The sequence below is a fragment of the Ornithorhynchus anatinus genome, chromosome 6, assembly GCF_004115215.2.
Source record: "Ornithorhynchus anatinus isolate Pmale09 chromosome 6, mOrnAna1.pri.v4, whole genome shotgun sequence".
NCBI classification, from domain to species: domain Eukaryota; kingdom Metazoa; phylum Chordata; class Mammalia; order Monotremata; family Ornithorhynchidae; genus Ornithorhynchus; species Ornithorhynchus anatinus.
In genome coordinates this window covers 40,865,645-40,889,274 of record NC_041733.1, presented here as the reverse complement: position 1 = coordinate 40,889,274, position 23,630 = coordinate 40,865,645, and positions in this window count along the sequence as shown.

Sequence of the window (23,630 nt, the reverse complement as noted above, 5' to 3'; positions counted from 1 at the left end):
CCAAACAACTTTCCCTTGATCAAATTGGCTCCCTCAACACCACTGAATCTCCCTACTGAACCCAAATCACTCGTTCCCCTATCCCTCCGTCAATCTCATATCAGTAACACATAGCAGCCCCGCATCATCTTCAAAGTCTGCCTCCTTCATTCCTGTGGACCAGCCGCATAGCTCTACTGGGGCATTGCAAACATCAGGCCGAAGCTGTCCACTCCAAGTTCATCCTTGCGAGCTTTAACTCTGACCTCTCCTTTGCCCAACAAAATGATTTCTCTCCCTTATTGACACCCATGCCCATCGTCCTTGCCAGTTGTTCCAGGCATTTAACTCCCTCCTCAGGCCCCCGAACCGCCTCCCTTCCCCCGAATCACCGCCCAACACACACACACACACACACACACACACATACACACACACACACACCGGCACCCCCATCCCTTTCCCACAGTGACTTGGCCACCTACTTTATTAAGAAAATATGTCACTACCAGGCGCGATTTCCCAAAAATCTCGTTTCCCCCTCCTCAGTCCCTCTCCCATCCTGCCCGCTCTTCAACTCTCCCATATTTCCCAGCAAAGGAATGATGCTTTTCAGAGGGGATCTCCTGCCTTTTCCAAAAATCTATCTTCTCCAACAGTGCATCTGACCCCGTTCCTTCACACCGAATCAACACATTTGCCTCGCTGCCCTCTTCCCTCCCTAACTGCCATCTTCAACTCTTCGCTCTCCAATGGCGTTTTCCCCACTGCTTTCAAATATGCCCATGTCTCCGCATCCTACAAAAAATCCCTCTCTCATGACCCCACAGTTCCCCTGACTTATGGTTACACCTCCCTGCTACTGTTCGACTCCGAGGTCTTTGACAGAGTTGCTTTCACCCGTTGTCTCACTTTCCTCTCCTCCAATTCTTTCCTTCTCCTGCCTCCAGTCTGGCTTCCTTCCCCAACACTCCACAGTCACCGCCTTCTCAAAGTTCACCAGTGATCTCCTCCTTGCCAAATCCACGCCATCTATTCCTCCTCGACCCCTCAGCTGACTTCGACACTGCCGACCGTGCCCTTCTCCTGCACGCTCGGGGGCGCTGTGAACCCCGCCCCTTACCGGACAAAGGGCGCTGAGATCTCTCCTCCCGTAAGGCCTGCAGCCAAGCCTCATGGTCGATTACCTCCCGGACGGCCCCTCTGCACGAGGACACGAGTTCAGCCGCCCGAGGACATGGATGCCCCTGCTCCCACAGCGTCCAGCATTGGGCCAGAAGGTCGTCTACCTCCCGGATAGGCCCTCTGCCCATTGAAGGCAGACTCTTTCCTCCCGAAGGCCAATATTTTTGCTGACCCTTGTGCCGGGGACCTCTCCTGTGATCACTAGAATTTCCCCTCGGAACGACCTCAGCCTGCCCGGGTGGCCAAGCAGGACTGCGGGACATTCTGTTCCCCAGCTCCCCCTGCCAAGATGCGGCCATCTTCCTACTCCTCCCTCCTTTCCTGCGTTCGGACAGGATGTGACTGTCTAGCCCCCGTTCCCCTTTGCCCCGCTGACAAAGAACTTGGTTTACACACTATTCCTTTTCCATCGCTCCCTGTATTCTCACCTACTCTGTCCAATGAAGTTGATTTTATTTATCTTTCTTCCCAAGCATTTTCACCCGCATGTCTCCTATAACATGCATTCATTCGATAGTATTTATTGAGTGCTTTCTAAGTGCAGAGCACTGTACTAAGCGCTTTTAATGTACAATTCGGCAAAGGATAGAGACAATTCCTGCCCATTGACGGGCTCACAGTCTAAACGGGGAAGGCAGACAGCAAAACAAAAACAAGTCATCAAGATAAATAGAATCAAGGGGATGTACACCTCATTAACTAAATAAATGGGATAATAAATAATATATACAAATGAGCGCAGTGCTGAGGGGAGGGGAAGCGGGAGGAGCAGAGGGTAGGGAAGGAGTGGAGAGGAAACAGAGGGAAAGGGGAGCTCAGTCTGGGAAGGTCTTTTGAAGGAGGTGAGCTCTCAGTAGGGCTTTGAAGAGGGGAAGAGAGTTAGTTTGGTGGACGTGAGGAGGGAGGGCACTGCAGGACAGTGGTAGGACGTGGGCCAGGGGTCGAGAGCGGAATATGGGTGAATGGGAGTCATTGAGGAGGTGAGCGGCAGAGGAGCGGAGTGTACGGGGTGGGCAATAGAAAGAGAGAAGGGAGGAGAGGTAAGAGAGGGCAAGGTGATGGAGAGCTTTGAAGCCAGGAGTAAGAAGCTTTTGTTTCGTGCGAAGCTTGATAGGCAACCACTGGAGGTTTTTGAGGAGGGGAGTGACTTGCCCGGAGCGTTTCTGTAAGAAGATGATCCGGGATGCGTAATGAAGAATAGACTGGAGTGGGGAGAGACAGGAGGAAGGGAGATCTGACAGGAGGCTGACACAATGATCCAGTCGGCATATTATGAGAGCATGTACCAGCACGATAGCCATTTGGATGGAGAGGAAAGGGCGGATCTTGGTGATATATGAGAAAAGATGAGACCGGCAGATGTTGGTGATGCATTGGTTGCGTGGGGTGAATGAGAAAACTGACTCAAGTATGACACCAGGATTGAGGGCCTGTGAGATGGGAAGGATGGTCGAGCCATCCAGAGTGACAGGGAACTCAGGCAGAGGACAGGGTTTTGGGAGGAAAGATAAGGAGCTCAGTTGAGTTTTAGGTGGCAGGCAGACATTCAGGTGGAGACGTCCTGGAGGCAGGAGAAGATAGCAGCCAGGAGGGAGGAGAGAACAGGGGAGGAGATGAAGATTTGGGTGACATCTGCGTGGAGATGATAATTGAAGCCGTGGGAGCGATTGAGGTCCCCAAGACAGTGAGTATAGATGGAGAACAGAAGAGGGCCAACCCTACAATTCAGCCCTCTCCAGAACTCTGAATACCGGACTCCTCCCTCCACCGCCTCTGGGACAATTCACCTAGAGCCCCCGGGCTCCCCTAATCATTGGCCTTTTTGCACTAATGGCCCAAGGACAATCAACCATCCCCTCCGGGTAACCCCAGATGATGTCGTTATTGCTATCGCATGCGTATTAGCGGTTTTATGTGCTGTCGTTTATCTCACAGACCTCACCACGATCTTTCAATTCCCCGGCTCTTATCTGTCCATCCCAATCCTCGCCTCCCAACCCACTATGCCACCCAACTCCTCCCCTCTCATTGTGCCGCCCGCCTCCTCGTCCCCGCCCCACCCCTGGAACCGCTGTCCCAAGGCCACCCCTGGTTCCTCTCCCCCCGGGCCAGCCCCGTCAATTTATTCCCACCCAAAACCTCCCCAACCCCAGCACAATCCTCTCCCCCTCAGCTCACCTTTTCACCCCCTGCTTCACACACACTCCGCACACACACAGCTGCACTCAAGTATGGCCTGTGGAATCCCCGTTTCATCACGGAGAAACTTCCCTTCATCCTTGGAGAAGCAGCGTGGCTCAGTGGAAAGAGCACGGGCTTTGGAGTCAGGGCTCATGAGTTCGAATCCCAGCTCTGCCACTTGTCGGCTGTGTGACTGTGGGCAAGTCACTTCACTTCTCTGCGCCTCAGTTCCCTCATCTGTAAAATGGGGATTAAGACTGTGACCCCCACGTGGGACAACCTGATTCCCCTATGTCTACCCCAGCGCTTAGAACAGTGCTCGGCACATAGTAAGCGCTTAACAAATACCAACATCCTTGACCTGTTCCTGTCCCGCCCTTTCCTCCTCCTAGCCATCCCTGAAACCTGGCTCGCCCAGGTGACATTCTCTCCCCTACTGCTGTCTCCAGCGGAGGCCTCTCCTCCCACTCCCTCAGACTCCCTGGGAAAGGCGAAGGTGTTGCCTTCCTTCTCGCGGCCCATTGTCGCTCTTGCACCATCCCTCTTCCTCCTTCCCTATCTTTTTTCTTCTTTGAAGCTCATATAATCTGCCTCTACCACCTCCTCCACAATCTTTTCACTGTCCTCAACCTCCCACCCCCACCCTACCCCCAGGTTTCAACGTCTTCAACCATCTTGACCCCTTTCTCACGTTCCTTCCCTTTTTTTCCAAGCCCATTTTGATCCTTGGAGACTTCAACATCCACATAGATGAACCCGGTGACCTCTCTGCCCCCCGCCTTCTATCACTTCCCAACTCCGCCGACCTCCTCTTCCACCCCATATTCCCCACCCACCAACTTGGATACATCCTCGATCTCATCATCTCTCACGGCTGCTCAATCTCTACCCTCACCAACTCTGAATTCCCTAGCGCTGACCACAACCTTCTCACTTGCCTCCTCTTTCACACTCCTCCTGTCCGTAAATCTGTACTATTTCTCCACAAAGACTTCTGCTCTCTCGACCCCATCTATCTCTTTCAGCCGATCACATCCCACTTAGACAACATACCTACTCTATCCACTCTTGATGATCAAATCGGTGCTCTCAACACCACCCTCTATACTCAACTCAACTCACTTGCTCCCCTATCCCTTCGTCACACTCGCACCACTAACCCACAGTCCTGATCACCTGTAACTGTCCTTCTCCTTCGCTCTTATGCTCGAGCCGCTGAACGCCGCTGATGGAAATTTAAACATCGAGCCGACCTTTTCCACTTCAGGTTTGTGCCTTCTTGCCTTAACTCTGCCCTCTCCTCGTTCCGGCGAAACTATTTCTCTTCCCTTACTGACACCCATGCCCATCAACCCACCCATGCCCAGTTGTTCCAGACGTTTAATTCCCTCCTCAGACCTGCTGTCCCTAGTCTCCTCCACCTCCCCATCACTTCCCTCCACCCTCGTTCCCCATCCCTCGCCCCCAAGGATTCAGCCATCTACTTCATTAAGAATATTAACACCACCAGGTGTGAGCTCCCAAAAATCCACCCCCACCCCAAACCTTCTCTTCTTGGCCACCCTTTCAACCTTCCCATCCTTCCCAGCAGTACCGTCAAAGGCGATCTCCTTGTCTCCTCTCAAATGCCACACCCCTTCCACCCGTACATCAAACCCCATTCCTTCGCACCTGATCAAAACTCTCTCCCCTTCCTTCTTTTCCTCCTCAACTACCATCTTCAACCGCTCACTCGCCAAAAGATTCTTTCCCACTGCCTTCACACATGTCCACGTCTCCTCCTTCCTAAAAAAAAAAAACCCTTGAACCCCTCCAGTTATTGTCTCACCTCCCTCCTTCCCTTCCTCTCCAAACCCCTTGAGTGAGTCGTGTGCACTCGCTGCCTCAAATTCCTCTCCTCCACTCTCTCCTGGACTCTCTTCCATCTGGCCTCTGACCCCTTCAGCCCCCTGAAATCGCGCTCTCCGAGGTCATCTCCTTCCTGCCAAATCCAACAGCTCCTGCTGCATCCTACAGACCTCTCAGCTGCCTTTGAAACTGTCGACCATCCCCTCTCCTCAATAAGTTATCCATCTTGACTTCAGTGTGACTCCGTCCACTCCCGGTTCTCCTCTAATCTCTCTGTCCGTTCATTCTCGGTCTCCCTCACGGGCCGGGCCCCTCCTCCTCCTCCCATCTCCTAACCCTAGGGGTCCCTCAAGGTGCAGTTCTTGGTCCTTTTCTATTCTCCATCAACACTTACTCCCTTGGAGAAATCATTCACTCCCACGGCTTCAATGATCCTCTCTATGTGAATGACATCCAAATCTGTATCTCCTCCCTGTCTCTCTCTCTCTCCCTCCTTCCTGGCTCGCCTCTCATCCTATTTTCAGGGCGTCTCTACTTGGATGTTCTCCCACCACATCAAACTCAACATATACAAGATTGAGCTCCTTATCTTCCCTCCCAAACCCTGTCCTTGTTCTCTCCTGAACTTTCCTATCACTGTAGACAGCTCAACCTTTCTTCACGCCTCACAAGTCTGCCACCTCGGTGTCATCCGTGACTCTGCTCTCTCATTTACCCCACATATCCAATCCGTCACAAGATCGTGACGGTCTCACCTTCACAACAATGCCAAGGTCCGCCCTCTCCTCTCTATCCAAACCGTTAACCCGTTAGTACAATCACTCAGCGCATACCCTGACTGGATTACTGCATCAGCGTTCTTTCTGATCTCCCAAAATCCTGCCTTTCCCCACTCCAGTCCACACTCTACTCCGCTGCCTGGATTATTTTTTCACATAAACGTTCTGGGCATGTCATCCCTAAATCCTCAGAATCTTCAGTGGCCGCCTATAGACCGCCCTATCAAACAAAAACTCCTCACCATTGGCTATAAAGCTCTCCACCTCCTTGACCCTTCTTACCTCTCCTTCCTTCTCTCCTACATCCTAGCCCACACACTCCACTCCTGTGGTGTAAACCTTCTCATTCTGCCTCAATCTCGCCGCTCTAGCAGCCGACCCTTGGCAAACGTCCTACCTCTGGCCTGGAACGTTCTCCTTCCTCAAATCTCCCATATAATTACTCTTTCCCCCTTCTAAGCCCTGCTGAAGGCACACCTCATCCAAGAGGCTTTCCCAGACTAAGCCCCCACATCCTCACCTCCTCCTCCATTTCATTTCACCTCGACTCGCTCCCTTTGCTCTCCCTCCCTCACCCCCGCCCCACGGCACTTGTGTATATCTATCTATCTACCTATCTATCTACCTATCTATCTATCTATCTATCTATCTATCTATCTATCTATCTATCTATCTATCTATCTGTAATTCTACCTATTTTTGTTTTGACAGCTGTTTACTTGTTTTGATGTCACTTTCCCCTCCTCTGGACTGTAAGCTCTTTATGGGAAAGGATGGTCTCTCTTTATTGCTGCACTGCCCTTTACAAGCGCTTAGTACCAGGCTCTGCACACAGAAATCTCTCAATAAATACGATTGAATGAATGAATGCATGCATGCATAAATGAAGAAATCACTATCCAACCTCGGCTTCACTGTTACTGTTCTTCCTGCTTCCCCTCCTGTCTCTCTGGCCACACATTCTCAGTCTCCTGCGCGGACTCCTCCTCTGTCTTCCACCCCCGAACTGTGTATGTGTGTGTGTTGGGGGGAGGGTGGTTGGGGACCCTTCCAGATTCAGTTCTGGGTCCCCTTCTATTCTCCTTCTACACCTACTCCCTTGAAGAGCTCATTCGCTCACATGGCATCAACTACCACCTCTGTGTGGATGATACCCAAATCTATATCTTTAGCCCTGATCTCTCTCCCTCTCTCCTTTGCTCCTGCTCTCAAATCATCTCTACATGGCTGTCATCCAGCCACCTCAATCCCATATACTTAACGCGGAACTTCTTTCCTTCCCTCCCCAGCCTTTGCCCTCTCTCCTCCTGACTTTCCTATCCCTGTAGATGGCACCACCATTCTTCCTGTCACGAGCCCCCAATCCCGGTGTTATCCTGGACCCCTCTCTCTCATTCAGCCCACGTATTCATTTCATCACTAAATCCTGTCGGTGCCACCTTTAAGACACCACCCAAATCCAGCCTTTCCTATCCATCCAAACTGTTAGCAGGTTAATGCTATCATTTATCACACCTCACCTGGATTACTGGATCAGCACCCTTGCTTACCTTAATGCCTCTGCCAGTCCAGTCCATCCGTCACTCTTCTGGCTGGATCATTTTTCTACCAAAACGTTCAGTCCACCTATCCCCACTCCTCAAGAACCTCCAGTGGTTGCTCCTCCTCTTCCACATCAAACAGAGTCTCCTTGCCATTGGCTTTAGAGAACTCAAATAGCCTTGCCCCATACCACCTCACCTCGCTACTCTCCTACTACATCCCAACCCACAAACTTTGCTCCTCTAAATGGCTACCATCTCACTCTACCTCGATCTCATCTATCTTGCCGCCGACCTCGGGCCCACGTCTTGCTTCTGGCCTGGAAGGCCCTTCCAATGCAGATCCGACAGATGATGACTCTCTCCGACCCGTCCCCACCTCCGTCTGCCACACCCACTAAAGCCTTATTGAAGGCACACTTGCTCCAAGAACTCTTCCCTGATTCTGCTTCCTTAACAATAATTATTGTAAATGGTAAGCGCTGACTATGTTCCAAGCACTGTTGTAAGCGCTCGGATAGAGACAAGCTAATCAGGTCGTCCCTTGTGGGGTTCACAGTCTTAATCCCTATTTTACAGATGAGGTAACTGAGGCCCAGAGAAGGTAAGCGGCTTGCTCAAGATCACAAAACAGACATGTGGCAGAGCCAGGATTAGAACACACTCACACACTCTGATTTCCAGGCCCGTGTTCTTGACATTAAACCACGCTGCTTCCTTACCTCTTCTCCCACCCCCTTCTGTGTCATCCTGCCTTGCTCCTTTCTTCAATCCCAATCTCAGCCCTACAGCACTTATATGCAGAGATAAAACCTATAACCTATTTATTTGTATTGATGTAATTCTTCCTCTTCCTACCTCTGCTTCCGCACCCCCGAAACTGGAACCTCATCGTGGGTAAGAGATGAGTCTGTTTATTTCTCTACTGAAAGAACGAAAGAAGGGCGGGAGGGGCAGTAGGGTAAGGAAACGAGAGCTTAGTCATACCTTTAAATTATATATTAAAAGTTACTTATTTATTCATATTAATCCCTGTCTCCCCCTCTTGACTGTTGGCTCCCTGCCGGCAGGGAACGGATTTGCTGATTCTGTTGTAGTGCACTCTCCCAAGCTCTTGGGTACTCTGCACGTTGTGAGCACCCAATAGCTGCAATGGATTGTTGGACTGATTCTAGCACCTCCATTTCCTTACTGCTAGCAGGGCTCATTGTGGACCGAAGAAATGCTCCCTGGCTGGATCTCGCTCCCTTCTCTCTTTATCTGGGTTCTGGGGACCATGGGCTACTGGGGGAGAGACTGCACCGGGAAACCTGACAATTTAGCTAGTGTCTAACAGTTTTATGGCACTGTTCTAGTCCCTTTCTCTGAAGAGGACCGTATTCAAGAGTTCTTGGTCCAGGAAGACAGCTGGATCCTCATTCTCACAAACCGTAGAGCCATTCTCTGCCCCCTCCCCCTCCGCCTCCCCCTCCACACCCCCCACTCCCTAACACTCTAGAACCAGTGTCTCCTTCACCCCATACTCTGGAACCAAGCTTGCACATTTGTACTCTTCATTTATTGAGTGCTTGGTGTGTGCAGATCACTGTACTAAGCGCTTGAGAGAGCACAATACAACAAAAGCAGACACATTCCCTGACCCGAATGAGTTTACAGACTAGACCGAGTGGGGTGGAAGGGGGAGGGAGACAGGCAACGATACGGATAAATAAAATCACATATACCTACACAAATGCTTTGGGGCTTGGAGGGGGGAAAAGCAAAGGGAGCAAGTCAGGGCGATGCAGAAGGGAGTGGGAGAAGAGACGAAGGGAAAAGGGGGGCTTAGTCTGGGAAGGCCTCTTGGTCAAGATGTGCCTTCAGAAAGGCTTTGAAGGGGGAACAGTACTTGTCCATCGGATTAGAGGAAGGAGGACATTCGAGGCCAGAGGCAGATCCTGGGCCAGGTTTCTGCTGCGAGACAGGGGAGATGGAGACAGAGTTAGAAAGTTAGTGTTAGAGAAGCGAGGTATATGGGCTGGGTTGTAGAAGGAGAGAAGTAAGGTGAGGCAGGAGGGGGTCAAGGAAGTGAAGGACTTTAAAGCAATGGTAAAAAGTTTTTGTTTGAAGTGGAGGTGGGTGAGAAACCCCTGGAGTGTTTTGAGGAGCGGGGTGACATGTCCTGACGGTTTTTGTAAAAAATGATCCGGGCAGCAGAGTGAAGTACGGACTGGAGTGGGGAGAGACAGGAGGCTGGAAGGTCAGCAAGTACGTTGATGCAGTAATTCAGGTACAGAAATCCAGGAGAAATCACTGGATTCACGTGGTAGCAGCTAGGATGGAGAAGAAAGGGTGGCTTTTAGCGATGTTGAAATCTCCCTGCACCTTCACATCATCATCATCACCCCTCTAGCCCCCCACCTCATACTCTGCAATAAATCTTCTCCATCTTAACACATTCTAGAGTCAGTTTCCCCCACACCCTCATGCGCTCCAACCTCGTTCCATCCACCCCTCATATTATGCAACAAAATTCTCCCCACCCCTACACACTAGAACTAATCTCCTCCATTCCTACGTTATCGAGGAACAACCTTCTTCCTCCATCAAAATCCCCTGTCTCTCTACCGGTAGAAATACCTTCGCTGTCATCCCTTTTTCTGCCATCTTTTTCTTTCAGTCCACTCTCCCACCTCACCTCCTGTACTCCAACCTTCCCATTGTCTCCTCCTTCCCAGCCTCTCCTGGCTGCTCCACAACTCCTCCCTGCCCTAGTGGCCTCTGGCTCCCTGGCCCACCCCTCTTCCGGCTTTGAAGGTGAGCAGTAATTGTCCATCGAATTAGAGGAGGGAGACCGTTTGAGGCTAGAGAGACAACCTGGGCCACATCTCTACGGTGAGACAGGGGAGATGGGGGCTCAGTTAGAAAGTTAGCGCTAAAAGAGCCAAGTGTGTGGACTGGGTTGTAGAAGGACAGAAGAGAGGTGAGGCAGAAGGGGGGCTCCCCCATTCCAGCTTCCGCTGGGGTCAGAGTTATCTCGGCCTTTTTAGTCAGGGTTTCTCCTTCAGAAGCCTGCGGTGGGTTTGAGGGAGGCAGCTGTTTGGGGAACCAGTTTAGACTAGCCGCAGGAAAGGAAGGTGGGGAGAGGTAGAGGAGTCGATTTCTAGGCCTCCCCGTGCCCAGGATGTTTCCAGCTGTGGGCATCTCGTAGATTTAGTAGTGGGAAGCAGGTCGGTCAGGTCACTGCTGGGACCGAGCAGTGGCTCTTTAACAATAATAATAATAATTATTATTATTCTGTTAATGATAATGAGGAGGAAGAGGAGAGGTTGAAAGAAGAAGAATAGGAGGAGTAGGTGGAGGAGGAAGAGGAGGGGAAAGAGGAAAAGGAGGAGGAGAAGGATGGGGAGGAGGGGAAGGAGGGGAAGGAGGAGGAGGCTGCTGGTGGTGGTAATGATGTTGAGGGTACTATTAATTACTATGATGCTGGTGATGGTAATAATAATATGACGGAGGTATTTGGTAAGCATTTACCATGTGGCGGACACTCCATTAAGCACTGGGGTAGATACAAGGTAATCAGGTCCTACACTGGGTTCCCATTCTGAGTAAGAGTATGAATCCCCATTTTTTAGACCAGAAGAATGAGGCACCGAGAAGTCAAGCAACTGCCCCCCTTCCCTCCGCACACACGCACTCACACAACCCTACTCACACACTCTCACAGACACACACGCACACTCTCACACAGACACAGAATAGCTACCTATCCAACCAGGTTTCCTAAGTCTTGCAGATGATTCCATATTGGAGGAGTTTCAAGGAGTCTGGTCGCCTGCAGCAAGTCGCCCTGGTTCAAGTCTTGGGCGCTTTGGCCGTGGCCACAGTAGGTGTTTCCGGGCATGGCTTAGATGATTTTTGCAGTGGCTGCATCGTAGGTGTCTTGGCTTAGGTAGATTTCGCTGCGGTGCTGAGGACCAGTTATTTCCCCCTTTTCTCCGCTGTTTCACGGGGGGCATTGCAGCGGGAGTTCTGATTGGCTCTTCAGATTGCCTGCAGCCCTCAGTTCTTCATCGGGAATAGCCGGGGGGTGGGGGGCGGGGGGCGGGGGAGAGGCTTGGGGATGGGGGAGGTGAGACGGCTACTCCTCCCTACCACCGCGCCTACCCCACGACTGTCTTTCCATCCATCAGGCTTTCTCCTGTCAGCTGGGCAATTCGAGACTCCGCAACTTCCTTTGCAAAACAAGTCCGTTGTTCCTCAGCAGTTTGGGTCCTCCTCAAAGCTTTTCAACGAGCTAATGCAGTTTCTTCTCAACAATTCAGGCCCCCCTCCAGCTTCTCAGCAAGATAAAACAGTTTCTCCCCTAAATCTTTCTTTGACCCTAGTGCTCCCTCGATCAAACAGTAGTCTCTGAGGAAACGACTCCTGCGTTAGAAGATGGACTCACTCTTCCTCATCACAACCAGGTCTTCGGCTTTCCAGGCCCACTGGGCCACGAGGCTTCCCATCAACAGATTCTCCCTCGGAAGTCGAGACAGGGTAGGGAGTTGACCCTGGCTCCCTTGGGCAGCAAACACTTTGTACACTCTCACCCATCACCCCAGGCCCTTTTTCTTAAAGCCCCAGCTAGGAAAGCAGGCGGGCGGTGGTTAGAAAGCCTGCCCACCTGGCCAGGTTCAGCTTGGCTTCTGCGGAAGCCCCAAGATAATGCTGGAACTGGAGGCTTGCCTCATTCGGGCAGCGGAGTCCCAAAGCGGGCATGGAAGGCAGATCAAACCTTCCCCTGAGCTGCTCAGGGTCCTCATTAAACTTCATCAACCTCCCTCCTGAAAATAAGGGGGGTATTTCTTAAGCCCTTTACTTTATGCCAAGGACTACACTAAGGGATGGGTAAGGTACAATCTGATCAGGTCCCACAGAGACAACAGCTATTGGAATCCCCATTCCGGGGATGAGGGAACTGAGGCACAGAGAAGTCAAACGACTTGCCCAAAGTCACGCAGCAGGTAAGAGGCAGAGCCAAGATTAGAACCTAGGTCTTCTGGTTCCTGGGCCCGGTGTCTCCGCCTGGGCCGTCCTCTGCTGCTAGCATCTCCAAGCGTGGGCTAGGCACAAGCCGTCCGGAGACAGAGATGTCAATTCCAAGAGCACCCTTTCCTGCTAACCTTCTGGGTAGGTCGCCCAGCCTCCCTCATGCCACGTCTATGATGCAGTGCTTGTTTCTCCCGGCATCTTATACTCCATTTAGGCTCCATACCCAAACTACCTTCCCTTGATGACGTAACCGACGCCTTGAACACTACCCTCTTCACTGAACTGGACGTACTCGCTCTCTGATTCCTTCGTCATTCTCGTGCCGCTACCCCCACAGCCCTGGATGACCGCCTCAAGCGACTACCTTCGCTCCTGTGCAAGAGCTGCAGAACGCTGCCGGTGGAAATCTAGATATCTGGCCGCCTTCGTCCTCCTCAAGTTTATCATTTCGAGCTTTACTTCTGCCTTCTCCTCTGCCTGACAAAATTATTTTTCCTTCCTTATTAATAGCCACACCCGTTGCTCTCGCCACTTGTTCCCCTCTCAAAACCCCAGTCTCTCTTCTTTTCCCCCGTCCCCGTCCCCACCTCATGCCCCTAATGACCTGCCTACCTACTTTATCTGAGAAAATGGAAACGCTTAGGCGCGATCTCCCGAAAATCTCCTCCTGCCTCTTCTTCAACTCTCCCATCCTTCCCAGCAGTATATCAAAAGGAGATCTCTTGTATTCTCTCAAAATCCACCGCCTCCACCTGCGTCTCCGGCCCCCCCCCCCTTCGCACCTTATCAAAACACTTGCCCTCCCCCTGACCACCATCTTCAGCAGTTCGTTTCCCAGTGGCTTCTTCCTCATGGCTTTAGAACATGCTCATGTCTCCCCTTCTTTTAAAAACAAACAAAAAAAGACAAAAACGAAAACCAAACCAAAACAACAATAACAACAACAATTAAAAAAAAGAAAGAAAACCCAAACCAAAACAACAACAAACCTTGCCAAGACCCCACGGTTCCCTCCAGCTACCGCCCCCACTTCCACTCCGCGCCGCCCCCCACCCCACCACAACCACCGTTCGCCTAACCTTCCTCCTACCATTCCTCTCCAAATCCCTTAAGAGAGCTGCCTACACCCGCCGTCTCGAATTCCTCTTCTCCAATTCTCTCCCGGACCGGACATCCGACCGCTTCAGTCCACAGAAGGAGCCCTCGCCCAGGTCACAGATGACCTCCTTCTTGCCAAATCTGACGGCCTCTACTCCACCCCAGCCATAATTTTGGCATCTGTTAAGCGGCTGCACCAAGCGCTGGGGTGCACAGTCCCTGAACCAATGGGGAGCACGATCTTAATCCCCATTTTACAGATGAGGTGACTGAAGCACCGAGAAGTGAGGTGACTTGCCCAAGGTCACTGAGCAGACAGTTGGTTGAGCCAGTATTAGAATCCACATCCTGCAGATTCCTAGGCCCAGGATCCATTTGCTAGGCCACCTCTCAGTTACCTTGGGCACTGTCGACCACACCACTGCCCCCTGCTCCTGTAACCATTAGCCCACCACGGTGTCAGTTGCACTCTCTCCTCTCCTGGCTCTCTTCCTAGCTCTCTGGCAGCTCATTGCCCCTCTACCTCTCGCGGACTCCTCCTCCGCCTCCCTCCCATCTTCCTTCCACACCCACAAAGAGTTTACACCCCAGAGCAGGAGAGGGGGATTAACGTGGTAGCAACTGGGTTGGAGAGGAAAGGGAGGATTTTAGCCGGGTGTTGAAGGTTGCTCCGACAGGATATGGTGACAAAGTGAAATGTGTGGCTCGAAGGAGGGAGAGGCGTCAAGGATAACACCGAGGTTAGGGAGAATGAGCGGCCACAAAGAAGACAAGAGACTTGCCCAGAGTTACCTATCTGACAAGCGGCAAAGCAGAGATTAATAATGTTGGTATTTGTTAAGAGCTTACTATGTGCCGAGCACTGTTCATTCATTCATTCAATAGTATTTATTGAGCGCTTATTAAGTGCAGAGCACTGTACTAAGCGCTTGGGATGAACAAGTCGGCAACAGATAGAGACAGTCCCTGCCGTTTGACGGGCTTACAGTCTAATCGGGGGAGATGGACAGACAAGAACAATGGCAATAAACAGCGTCAAGGGGAAGAACATCTCGTAAAAACAATGGCAACTAAATAGAATCGAGGCGATGTACAATTCATTAACAAAATAAATAGGGTAACGAAAATATATACAGTTGAGCGGACGAGTACAGTGCTGTGGGGATGGGAAGGGAGAGGTGGAGGAGCAGAGGGAAAAAGGGGAAAATGAGGCTTTAGCTGCGGAGAGGTAAAGGGGGGATGGCAGAGGGAGTAGAGGGGGAAGAGGAGCTCAGTCTGGGAAGGCCTCTTGGAGGAGGTGATTTTTAAGTAGGGTTTTGAAGAGGGAAAGAGAATCAGTTTGGCGGAGGTGAGGAGGGAGGGCGTTCCAGGACCGCGGAAGGATGTGACCCAGGGGTCGACGGCGGGATAGGCGAGACCGAGGGACGGTGAGGAGGTAGGCGGCAGAGGAGCGGAGCGTGCGGGGTGGGCGGTAGAAAAAGAGAAGGGAGGAGAGGTAGGAAGGGGCAAGGTGATGGAGAGCCTTGAAGCCTAGAGTGAGGAGTTTTGTTTGGAGCGGAGGTCGATAGGCAACCACTGGAGTTGTTTAAGAAGGGGAGTGACATGCCCAGATTGTTTCTGCAGGAAGATGAGCCGGGCAGCGGAGTGAAGAATAGACCGGAGCGGGGTGAGAGAGGAGGAAGGGAGGTCAGAGAGAAGGCTGACACAGTAGTCTAGCCGGGATATAACGAGAGCCCGTAATAGTAAGGTAGCCGTTTGGGTGGAGAGGAAAGGGCGGATCTTGGCGATATTGTAGAGGTGAAACCGGCAGGTCTTGGTAACGGATAGGATGTGTGGGGTGAACGAGAGGGACGAGTCAAGGATGACACCGAGATTGCGGGCCTGAGAGACGGGAAGGATGGTCGTGCCATCGACGGTGATAGAGAAGTCTGGGAGAGGACCGGGTTTGGGAGGGAAGATGAGGAGCTCAGTCTTGCTCATGTTGAGTTTTAGGTGGCGGGCCGACATCCAGGTGGAGACGTCCCAGAGGCAGGAGGAGATGCGAGCCCGAAGGGAGGGGGAGAGGACAGGGGCGGAGATGTAGATCTGCGTGTCATCTGCGTAGAGATGGTAGTCAAAGCCGTGAGATCGGATGAGTTCACCGAGGGAGTGAGTGTAAATGGAGAACAGAAGAGGGCCAAGAACTGACCCTTGAGGAACTCCAACAGTTAAAGGATGGGAGGGGGAGGAGGCTCCAGCGTAGGAGACCGAGAATGATCGGCCAGAGAGGTAAGAGGAGAACCAGGAGAGGACAGAGTCCATGAAGCCAAGGTGAGATAAGGTATGGAGGAGGAGGGGATGGTCGACAGTGTCAAAGGCAGCAGAGAGGTCAAGGAGGATCAGAATGGAGTAGGAGCCATTGGATTTGGCAAGAAGGAGGTCATGGGTGACCTTAGAGAGAGCAGTCTCGGTAGAGTGGAGGGGACGGAAGCCAGATTGGAGGGGGTCTAGGAGAGAATGGGAGTTAAGGAATTCTAGGCATCGATTGTAGACGACTCGTTCTAAGATTTTGGAAAGGAAGGGTAGTAGGGAGATAGGACGATAACTGGAGGGGGAAGTGGGGTCAAGAGTGGGTTTTTTTTAGGATGGGGGAGACGTGGGCATGTTTGAAGGCAGAGGGGAAGGAGCCCTTGGAGATTGAGTGGTTAAAAATAGAAGTTAAGGAAGGGAGGAGGGCAGGGGCGATGGTTTTAAGAAGGTGAGAGGGAATGGGGTCCGAGGCGCAGGTGGAGGGGGGTGGCACTTACGAGGAGGGAGGAGTTCACTGTTCTAAGCCCTGGGGTAGATACAGGGGAATCAGGATGTCTCATGTGGGGCTCACACTCTTAATTCCCATTTTACAGATGAGGTAACTGAGGCACAGAGAAGTTAAGTGATTTGCCCAAAGTCACACAGCTGACAAGTGGCAAAGCTGGGATTCGAACTCATGACCTCTGACTCCAAAGCCCGGGCTCTTTCCACTGAGCCACGCTGCTCCTCTAAATAAGGGAACAGGCTACCAAGAGTGGTTACCAATGATATCCAGGCTTCTGAATATTTCCATAATGCTACTATGATGACAGTGATTACTAATGAATCTGTTCGTTTCATGTGATGCTTTCATCGTGACATATAAGAGTCTAGTGAGCCAGAACCCACGACCTCTGACTCCTTCTATTCTGTAATCTACACTCATTCCCCTGGAAAACTCATTCCTCCCCTGGCTTGGCCACTTATAATCCCGGCTCCTCTCCTTGTCTGCTGTGTGACCTTGGACAAGTCACTTCACTTCTTTTAGTGAAACAGCGTGGCTCAGTGGAAAGAGCACGGGATTGGGAGTTAGATAGGGGCAGGGATCCTATCCAATCTTTTCCACGGCCTTGGTAATGAAATGTACATCGCCTTGATTCTATTTAGTTACCATTGTTTTTACGAGATGTTCTTCCCTTGACTCTATTTATTGCCATTGTTCTTGTCTGCCTGTCTCCCCCGATTAGACTGTAAACCCATCAAACGGCAGGGACTGTCTCTATCTGTTGCCGACTTGTTCATTCTAAGAGCTTAGTACAGTCCTCTGCACATAGTAAGCGCTCAATAAATACTATTGAATGAATAAGAACGCCTTAAGGGATTGGAGCTATAGGGTTCGATGATTAAAAGGTAGATTGTCTCCCTCAAGCGCATGGTTCACTCGGTTTATCGTGAAGGGTAGATCTCATTGTTGGGGAAAGCTTGTTTTCAACTGGTTAAATAACAGGTATTTGGATAATTTTTCAGGTGCTCTTTCAAGGGGATGCCTGGAGAGGGAACAATTCGCTTTCTATGTCTGAGATTCCACTGACATTCTACTGTGTTTGTTAATTTGGTAAAGAAGTTGGTAAGCAAGTTGAAGACAAGTTTTCATCTTTCTATGTGGCTAATATGGTCTTGGTAGCTTGAGCCAAGAAACTTGTCTCGATGTGTTCTAACAACGTGTACACCACTAACTGGAACTAACAAATGTAGTAAAGAAAATATAAGAATACATATATTCCTCATATAGTGTTGGGAAAGTGGGAATTTGTAAGGAAATGACTGGGTAATAAGAGGTAATACAAAGATTGGAAGAGAGAAATTTGGAACGATAATTGCACCTGGATTTTTCATTAACGGAAATTAAAGGAGGAGGAGCTAAGGACTTCGTTATACCCTGGGAGAGGCGGGCAAGGGAGGGCCCACAGATTTCTTAGGGGAAGGATTTATAAGTGAGACATGCCCTTTTTTGACAAAAGGGACTTTAGGTCAAAAAAAGGACTTTACAGACGTTAGGGTTCGAATCAAATAACAAGAATGATGATGGTATAGCTAAGTGCTTATTTTGGGCCAGGGCACTGTACTAAGCGCTGGGATAGATACGAGAAAATCGGGTTGGATACAATCCCTGTCCCATGTGGGGTTCACAGTCTCAATCCCCATTTTACCGATGAGGTCACTGGGGCCCAGAGAATAAAATGACTTACCCAAGGTCACACGGCAGGTGGTGGTGAAGCGGGAATTAGTAACTTCTGACACCTAGGCCCATGCTGTAACCACTATACTATGCTGCTTCTCACTCTGTCACACATATGTAAAAAGAAAAGGTCTGGAATTTGACTTTGTCTTTGCAATTATGTTTCCTTTTAAGGAGCAGGGAATATTCAGGCATAAAGTGACGAAAGGAAAATACACAACACTTTAGGTATAAAGGCACTTAACTATAATCGTATTTATTTGTACTGATGCCTGTTTACTTGTTTTGACGTCTGTCTCCCTCTGGCCTCCCCACCCCCATCCCCCACTCCCACCCCCTGTACAATGTGAGCCCGATATGGGAAGGGATTGTCTCTACTGCGGTATTGTACTTTCCAAGTGCTTAGTACAGCTCTCAGCACAAAGTAAGCACTCAATAAACACGAATCAATGAATGAATGAATGAAAATAATTGAAGATAAATGTTAAAGCTTCAAGAATATTTGACAGTAATTGGAACAATTACCCCTTCTCTCAACCCCCACCACCACTAGGCCTCTCCCCCGGCCCCAGGCCTCACAAGCACTTATCTCCATACCGTAATGTGTCTATTTCTATTAATATCAGTTTCCTCCTCCACAATATTCATAAGCTTGTCGTGGGCAAGCGAGTGTGTCTGTTACATTGTTGTGTTGTACACTTCCAAGCCTTCAAAACAGTGCTCAGCACATAGTTAAGTGCTCGGTTATTGCGACTCTTTCCAGTCACAGCTGAAGAGACCCCAAAAGAGTGAATTTCTGTCCTGTTATATCTTTGACAGGTGTCCTTTTCCATTTTCCATCCTGCCCTCGTGCCACAGTGAAAGGCTGCACTGGCTATGTAGTAGTGCAGTCATCACAGTATTAGCTAAGTGCTTACCATATGCCAAGCACTGTACTAAGTACAGGGGTCGCTACAAGATAGCCATGTTGGACGCAGTCTTTGTCCCACCCAACAACGCATGGTCGAAGGTGTAGGGAGAACAGCCCTGATCTCTCTCCCTATCCCTAGGTTCTCATCTTCTCCTATCTACAAGTCATCTCTACCTGGATGTCCTCCCATCACCCCAAATTTACCACGTCCAAAACCGAGCTCCTTATCTTCCCTTCCAAGCCCTGTCCTCCCCCGACTTTTCCATCAGTGTAGATGGCACCACAATTCTTCCTGCCTCACAACCTCCATAACTTTGGCGTTTTCCTTGAATCCTCTCTCTCATTCAACCCACATATTCAATCTGTCACCAAATGTTTTTGGTCTCACCTTCACAACATCGGTAAAACCCGCCCTTTCCTTTCCCTCCACTCTGCTACCACGTTCATCCAATCACTCATCCTATCCCGCAGGATTACTGTATTGGCCTTCTTGCTGACCTCCCAGGCTCCTGTCTCTCCCCACTCCAGTCCATACTTCACTCCACCTCCCGGGTCATCTTTCTATTTAGATGCTCCAGACACCCCAGCCCTCAGAGAACTCCATTGGTTGCCCATCCACCTCCGTATCTTACAAAAACTGCTCGCCGTTGGTTTGAAAGCACTCCATCACCTTGACCCCTCCTATCCTTACTCTCGTTTTTCTCCTTCTACAAACCTAGCCCGCACACTTCACTCTTCTAGTGCTAAACTTCTGTCTGTGCTTCGATCTCACCTGCCTCGACCCCGACCCCTTGGCCCAGGTCCTGTCTATGGCCTGGATTGTCTTTCTTTCTCACATCTGACAAACAGCCACCCTCAATAACTATTGATATGCATATATATATACACAAGTGCTGTGGGGCAGAAAGGAGATAGAACAAATGGAGTGAGTCAGGGTGAAAGACGGGGAGGGCGAGTTTAGGAAAAAGGGGACTTATTCGGGGAAGACCTCTTTGGGAAGTGTGCCTTCAGTAGGACTTTGAAGGGGGAAAGTATGATTGTTTGGCAGATCTGAGGAGGAAGGGCAATCGAGGACAGAGATAAGACGTGGGCCAGGGGTCGACAGCGGGAGGAAGGGCAATCGAGGCCAGAGATATGACGTGGGTCAGGGGTCGAAAGCGGGACAGGTGAGAATAAGGCACGGTGAGAAGCTTAGGACCAGAAGAGAGAAGTGTGCGGCCTGGGATGAAGGAGAGAAGGGAGATGAGGAAGGAGGGGACCAGGTGATGGAGAGCTTTGAAGCCAAGAGTGAGGAGTTTTTGTTTTCTTCGAAGGTTGATAGACAACCACTGGAGTTATTTGAAGAGGGGAGTGACATGTCCAGAACGTTTCTGTAGAAAGATAATCCAGGCAGCAGAATGAAGTATAGACTGGAGCGGGGAGAGACAGGAGGATGGGAAATCGGAGAGGAGGCAGATGCAATAATCAAGTCAGGATGTAATGAGACCTTGTACCAGTAAGGTAGCCGTTTGGATGGAGTGGAAAGGGAGGAAGTTGCTGATGTTGTGAAGGTGAGACCGGCAAGCTATGGTGACAGATCGGATGTGTGGGGTAAATGAGAGATCAGAGTCAAGGATGACACCAAGGTTGCAGGCCCATGAGACAGAAAGGATGGTAGTGCCATCCAGAGTGAAAGTAAAGTCAGAGATAGAACCAGGTTTGGGAAGTAAGATAAGGAGCTCAGTGTTGGACATGTTGAGTTTTAGGTGCTGGGCGATCATCTAGGTGGAGTTGTCCTGAGGCAAGAGGAGGTATAAATCTGGAGGGAGGGAGAGAGAACGGGGAGGAGATGTAGATTTCGGTCTCCTCCGCTTGGAGATGATAGTTGAAGCCGTGGGAGCAAATGAGTTCACCAAGGTAATGAATATAGATGGAGAACAGGAGACCAGGAATTGACGCTTCAGGAATCACTACACTTAGGGGATGAGAAGGGGAGGCTGAAAATGATTGGCCAGAGAGATAAGAAGAGAACCAGGAAAGGATGGAGTCTTTGAAACCAAGGTAGGATAGATTGTTAAGGAGAAGGGAATGGTCGAAAGTGTCGAAGGCAGATGAGAGATCGAGGAGGATCAGGAGGGAATAGGAACCGTTGGATTCAGCATGAAGGTGATTTCTGAGAGACCGGTTTTAGTGGAGTGGAGCAGATGGAAGACAGAAAGGAAGGGGTACAGGAGAGGGTTGGAGAAGGGCAATTCGAGGCAGCTAGTGTAGACGATTGGCTCCAGGAGTTTGGAAAGAAGGGATAAGAGAGGGATGAGGCAATAACTGCAGGGGGTCGGGGTGGGAGACCTTATCGGGGGAGTAGGGTTTAGGATGGGAGAAACATGAGTATGTTTGAAGGCAGAGGGGAAGAAAACTTTGGGAGAGTGAAGGGTTGAATATGGAAGTTGAGGAGGGAAGGAGAAAAAGTGTTAGAGTTTTTATAAGGTGAGAGGGAATTGAGTCTGATTCACATGTGGAGGTTGCGACACTTGAGAGTAGGGAGATCTCTTCTGAAGATACTGCTAGGAAGGAAGGGAAAAAAGAAGAGGGGGTCAAGAGGAGCGGAGCTGGAGGAGGGGGAGGGTTGATTTTGGGGAGCTCAGATCTGATCGTCTTGATTTTCCTAACGAAGTAGGTGGCCAGATCGTTGGGGGTAAGGGATGGAGGAGAGGGAGAGAGAGGGGGCCTGATGAGGGAATCTGGAACAGCTGACGTGATGGGCATGGGTATCAATAAGGGAAGAGAAATAGTTTTGGCAGGCAGAGGAGAGGGCAGAGTTAAGGCAGGAAAGGACAAACTGAAAGTAGACAAGATTGGCGCGGTGTTTAGATTTCTGCCAGCAGCGTTCAGCCCCTTGAGCATAAGAGGGAGAGAGGCAGACAGTGGAGCCGATCCAAGTCTGTGGTTTAGTGGCGTGAGAGTGACGAAGGGATAGGGGAGTGAATGAGTTGAGTTGAGTAGCTAGGGTGGTGTTGAGAGTATCTACTTGGTCACCAAGTGGAGGTAGAGTGGGTAGGAAGGCTACGTGCCTACGCTTGCCCCTAGCAAACACAGTCAGGTCCCCTTGACCCTCCCAAAGATGTTCCCATGAGAGCGAACAGGCCTTAGTCCTCATGCAGTCAGTCGGGTTCGGGGTCTCTCTCGGTGGTTGAGCAGGAAGCCGACCTCCCTCGGGCTCCAGGGCTCCCTCGACCTCCATTCATTGCCCAGTCCCTCCTTCAAAGGTCCGTGGATCTCCACCCCGTAGCCCGATTCGCCGTCTCGGAGTCACGTGGCTGGGGGCTGGGGGATGGGAGGAGGGAGGAAGGGGAGCAGAGGGAGCAGGGGACAGAAACCCCCTAAATACCAAGGAGTTGGTGAACGCAGGGAGCTAGGGTCAAAACCGAATGCGATGGGGCAGGAGCTGGAAATGTCCAGTGGAAGAAAAGCCCGGTGACACCCCACGGCAGCAGAGCTAACCCACGTGGGCCTCTTTGTTGGAAGCAGCCTGGGTTTCACATTTCTTCCCCACTGACCCAACCTGAGGAAGGCAGGATTAACACCGTTTGTGCCAAGCACGGAGGTAGGTACAGTTTATTCAGATTAGACACATTTAATTTATTCCACATGCAATTTCCTTCCTTCCTTCCTTCCTTCCTTCCTTCCTTCCTTCCTTCCTTCCTTCCTTCCTTCCTTCCTTCCTTCCTTCCTTCCTTCCTTCCTTCCTTCCTTCCTTCCTTCCTTCCTTCCTTCCTTCCTTCCTTCCTTCCTTCCTTCCTTCCTTCCTTCCTCCTTCCTTCCTTCCTTCCTTCCCTCCTTCCTTCCCTCCCTCCTTCCCTCCCTCCTTCCCTCCCTCCTTCCTTCCTCCTTCCCCCCTCCTTCCCCCCTCCTTCCCCCTCTCCTTCCCCCCCTCCTTCCCCTCCTTCCCCCTCCTTCCTTCCTTCCTTCCTTCCTTCCTTCCTTCCTTCCTTCCTTCCTTCCTTCCTTCCTTCCTTCCTTCCTTCCTTCCTTCCTTCCTTCCTTCCTTCCTTCCTTCCTTCCTTCCTTCCTATTTAGTGAGCTCTTACTGTGTGCAGAGCATTGTACTAGGTGCTTGGAAAGTACAACTTGACATATTAAATCCATCAACAAATCCTGTCGGTTCCTCCTTCACAACATCGCTACAACCTGCCTTTTCCTCTCCATCCACACTGCTACCATGTTAATACAATCGCTCAACCTATCCCCCCTTGATTACTGTCTCAGCTTTCCTGCTTATCTCCCATCTCGTTTCTCCCCAATCTTGTCCATACTGCACTCTGCTGCCCCGATCATTTTTCTACAGAAACTTTCAGGTCAAGTCACACTGCTCGTCAAAAAGCTCCATTAGTTGCCCATCCATCTATGCATCAAACAAAACTCCTCTCCACTGCCTTTAAAGAACTCTATCACCTTACCCCCACCTACCTCATCTCTCTTCTCTCCTTCTTCAACTCAGCGCACACACTTTGCTCTTGTAAGTTTCTAACCTTCTCAATGGACCTCGATCTCACCTGTCTCCACACCAACCCTTGGCCCACATCCTGCCTCTGGCTTGGAATGCTCTC